We start from the raw sequence: 5,201 nt of genomic DNA, 5'->3' as shown, positions 1-5,201 counted from the left end.
TGCTGAATTATTGCGTTCTCTTACTGCAGTGAATTGAAGAAGAGGTAACATTTATGTCTGTGTTGTAGGGACGGCTGTTGTGTTTGCTCTGTGTTGTTGGGACGGCTGTTGTGTTTGTTCTGCGTTGTTGGGACGGCTGTTATCTTGTTGTGTTGTTGGGACAGCTGTTGTGTTTGTTTTGTGTTGTTGGGACGACTGTTGTGTTTTTTGTGCGTTGTTCGGACGGCTATTGTGTTTATTCTGTGTTGTTAGGACGGCTGTTGTGTTTTTTCTGCGTTGTTGGGACGGCTGTTATCTTGTTGTGTTGTTGGGACGGCTGTTGTGTTTGTTCTGTGCTGTTGAGACGGATGTTATCTTGTTGTGTTGTTGGGACGGCTGTTGTGTTTGTTCTGTGTTGTTGGGACGGCTGTTGTGTTTGTTCTGTGTTGTTGGGACGGCTGTTGTGTTTTATGTGTGTTGTTGGGACGGCTGTTATCTTGTTGTGTTGCTGGGATGGCTGTTGTGTTTGTTCTGTGTTGTTGGGACGGCTGTTGTGATTTTTGTGTGTTGCTGGGACGGCTGTTATCTTGTAGTGGTGTTGGATGGCTGTTGTGTTTGTTCTGTGTTGTTGGGACGGCTGTTGTGTTTTTTGTGTGTTGTTGGGACGGCTATTATCTTGTAGTGTTGTTGGGACGGCTGTTGTGTTTGTTCTGTGTTGCTGTGACGGCTGTTGTGTTTTTTGTGTGTTGTTGGGACGGCTGTTGTATTTATTCTGTGTTGTTGGGACGTCTGTTGTGTTTTTTGTGTGTTGTTGGGACGGCTGTTATCATGTAGTGTTGTTGGGACGGCTGTTGTGTTTGTTCTGTGTTGTTGGGACGGCTGTTGTGTTTTTTGTGTGTTGTTGGGACGGATGTTATCTTGTTGTGTTGATGGGAAGGCTGTTGTGTTTGTTCTGTGTTGTTGGGACGGCTGTTGTGTTTATTGTGTTGTTGGGACGGCTGTTGTGTTTTTTGTGTGTTGTTGGGATGGCTGTTATCTTGTAGTGTTGTTGGGACGGCTGTTGTGTTTGTTCTGTGTTGTTGGGACGGCTGTTGTGTTTTTTGTGTGTTGTTGGGATGGCTGTTGTATTTATTCTGTGTTGTTGGGACGGCTGTTGTGTTTATTCAGTGTTGTTGGGACGGCTGTTGTGTTTTTTGTGTGTTGTTGGGACGGATGTTATCTTGTTGTGTTGTTGGGACGGCTGTTGTGTCTGTTCTGTGTTGTTGGGACGGCTGTTGTGTTTTTTGTGTGTTGTTGGGACGGCTGTTATCTTGTAGTGTTGTTGGGACGGCTGTTGTGTTTGTTCTGTGTTGCTGGGACGGCTGTTGTGTTTTTTGTGTGTTGTTGGGACGGCTGTTGTATTTATTCTGTGTTGTTGGGACGGCTGTTGTGTTTTTTGTGTGTTGTTGGGACGGCTGTTGTGTTTTTTCTGTGTTGTTGGGACGGCTGTTATCTTGTTGTGTTGTAGGGACGGCTGTTGCGTTTATTCTGTGTTGTTGGGACGGCTGTTATCTTGTTGTGTTGTTGGGACGGCTGTTGCGTTTATTCTGTGTTGTTGGGACGGCTGTTATCTTGTTGTGTTGTAGGGACGGCTGTTGCGTTTATTCTGTGTTGTTGGGACGACTGTTGCGTTTTTTCTGTGTTGTTGGGGCGGCTGTTATCTTGTTGTGTTGTAGGGTTGCCTGCTGTGTTTGTTTTTTTGCAGTGCCGGCTCTTGTGTTTGTTCTGTGTTGTAGTGCCGGCTGTTGTATTTGTTCTGTTGTTGGGACGGCTGTTGTATTGTTGGGACGGCTGTTATATTTGTGGGCCGGGAGGGTGTGACAGTGGGAGGGGAGAAGCAACAGTGGGCGGGGAGAAGCAACATTGATGACCTCATAACACGAATACATTGATAACCTCACGACACGAGTGCATTGATATGTCATAACCATAATTCCTAAAGGGGTGGAGGGGTAAGCCAGTGGAAGGCCTCGGTCAGATGACCAAAAGCTCCAGTGGCGGGTCATCCTGTGACTACGACCCGTGTCAGAGGAAACAGTCGTACCCAGTGATTGTGAGGCGATGTTAGTAGTAGGGTGCGGGGCCTGGGGGGCCTGTGGGGCCTGGGGGGCCTGGGGGGCCTGGGGGGCCTGGGGAGCCTGGGGGACCTGGGGGGCTGGGGGGAGGCGGGGGGCTGGGGGAGGCGGGGGGCTGGGGGAGGCGGGGGGTCCCACAGCCAAACGGAATAAATTAATAAATAAAAATGCTTTCCAATAATGCAAAATCTTTTATGTAGTTATGAGATATTGAAAAAAAAATTACAAAATCATTTAGGTTACTTGAACACCAGTAAAAGGCAATGATAAAGGTATTAATGATGGCGAAAGCCTATTGAAGATTTTATTTGTGCTTAAATTTCACCAAATTGTGTTAGAACACACACACACACACACACACACACACACACACACACACACACACACACACACACACACACACACACACACACACAGGTATGAACATGTCACTTCTCTCATCTTGTGAGTACAGGATGCTGTGCTCATCTCCCCCTACCTGTACATGTCTCTCTCATTTAGCACTCTCCCTCTACACGTCTTCCTCATTTAACCTGCAGCCAGACAAGTGCACTGTACACAGGCTTCCCGTTTCCTAATATTCTAAAGCTAATATTATTTTCTCCATAAGGTGCAACGGAATATTCTCCACTGGTATTGGCCTCTGTGTGTGTGTGTGTGTGTGTGTGTGTGTGTGTGTGTGTGTGTGTGTGTGTGTGTGTCCTCGCCGATTTAAGTTGGTTCTTTTTAGGGATTTATGTTTCTTGGAATTTAGTTTGATCTTCACCTTTGTAATGCAGGAATACGTTGCTTTCTCTAGAGACAGATTAACTTAATGTTTTGTTATACGTGGTGCTAATAAAGCCGGAGAAGTGTTTTTAAGATTTAATGAGCTAAGAAATTTCCTTTGTCCTTCATTATGGTGAGCGACAGTGGAGCTCGAATTGAGAATTACCCAGAAAGGAAGACGAGAGAGAGAGAGAGAGAGAGAGAGAGAGAGAGAGAGAGAGAGAGAGAGAGAGAGAGAGAGAGAGAGAGAGAGAGAGAGTAAATCAAAACCAACATCTTCCCGACACACACCCCACATGCTCTAAGACAGCACTCAACACAAGTTTACTGCAACCCAGGTAACTTGTAAGAGCATAGCAGGGCCAGGGAAAGTTGCTTCTCAGCACAAACGGACAATCTAACATAGCCAGCATCCTAACACCAGGCAGCATCTAAACAACAGGTAGCATCCTAACACCAGGCAGCATCTAAACAACAGGTAGCATCCTAACACCAGGCAGCATCTAAACAACAGGTAGCATCCTAACACCAGGCAGCATCTAAACAACAGGTAGCATCCTAACACCAGGCAGCATCTAAACAACAGGTAGCATCCTAACACCAGGCAGCATCTAAACAACAGGTAGCATCCTAACACCAGGCAGCATCTAAACAACAGGTAGCATCCTAACACCAGGCAGCATCATAACACAGTTCAGTATCCTAACACCAGGCAGCATCCTGAATAATCTGCAGGAAGGCTTCAGTCATCATCTAACTTTCATCTCAATTCATTACAGAGTTATATATATATATATATATATATATATATATATATATATATATATATATATATATATATATATATATATATATATATATATATATACCCCCACTAAAGGCAAACAATATTAATGGGTGTTGTGTTGAATGGATGTGTCACGGACCGTTTCTGTCACGGCAACCGTGTGACAATATTGCATATCTCTCTCTCTCTCTCTCTCTCTCTCTCTCTCTCTCTCTCTCTCTCTCTCTCTCTCTCTCTCTCTCTCTCTCTCTCTCTCTCTCTCTCTCTTTCTCTCTCTCCTTCAAGATATGAAGAATGTGAATGGTGTTGAGTGGGATAGTGACGAACAAGAGAGAGATAAAAGAGGCGAGGGAAAATGTAATAATAATAATAATAATATAATAATAATAATAATAATAATAATAATAATAATAATAATAATAATAATAATAATTATTATTATTATTATTATTATTATTATTATTATTATTATTATTATTATTATTATTATCTTCTTTTAAAGGGTCACATGACGTTTAGGAAATGGGAAGTAACCTTGTCTGATCCAAGGCAGCAGAGAATAGCTCCAGGTGTTCAGGTCAAGAACACATCATCACCATCATGGGCTCGTCCCTTCCCGTGGCTCGATTGGTACAGCATTCAACTCCCGCACTGAGGCCCGTGGTTCGATCCCTGGTAAGGGTAGAAACATTAGGACGTGTTTCCTCAAGACACCTGCTGTCTATGTTCACCTAGCAGTGAAATAGGTACCTGGTGTGGGTCGCATCCTGGGGACCAAATTAACCTAATTTGCCCGAAATGCTCTGCATGAGAAGGGGCTTTCTGAGTATGTCGTTGATATGAGCTATGGTCTGTATACGTTGTAGACGCAATTGTAGAAATTAAATTTATTATTATTATTATTATTATTATTATTATTATTATTATTATTATTATTATTATTATTATTATTATTATAATGAATGTGGCGGTAAATAGGTACCTTTGTGCCACCTACTAGGGTACCTATTTACTGACAGGTGACTAGGGGCACCAGATGTTAGTAGATTTGCCTATATGTCCAGCCTGACCCAGTGATTGACCCCGGGTTCTTCTGTTGTGAGGTGAACTCTTACTTTTAAGTGATATGGGTAGGGGGTTCAGGAATGGGGGTGTTTGAAGGGTGGATGGGGGCATGGGTGGGGGTGTGGTTGGGGGCATGGGTGGGGGTGTGGTTGGGGGCATGGGTGGGGGTGTGGTTGGGGGCATGGGTGGGTTGTTTCTCACGGGAAAATCACCACCCATCCCCCCCACACACACCCACACACACACAAACACCCACGCAAACACATACCCATCATACACACACCCATTACACCCACCCATCAGACACACCCATCGCCCACACCCATCATTTAAAAGAATTATTATTATTATCATTTCAGTGCGAAAGCTCTAAACCTGCAAGGGGTCCTACAGCGCCAAGGAGAGTGGGATATAATCACCATTTTGACCAGAGGGAAAAAGTAAGGAAGCCCCAGTTTCCTGGATCAAGAGCTCTTGACTGTCGTCAA

This window comes from Cherax quadricarinatus, chromosome 73 (genome assembly GCF_038502225.1).
Source record: "Cherax quadricarinatus isolate ZL_2023a chromosome 73, ASM3850222v1, whole genome shotgun sequence".
NCBI classification, from domain to species: domain Eukaryota; kingdom Metazoa; phylum Arthropoda; class Malacostraca; order Decapoda; family Parastacidae; genus Cherax; species Cherax quadricarinatus.
Note: the sequence above shows the minus strand (reverse complement) of the source record.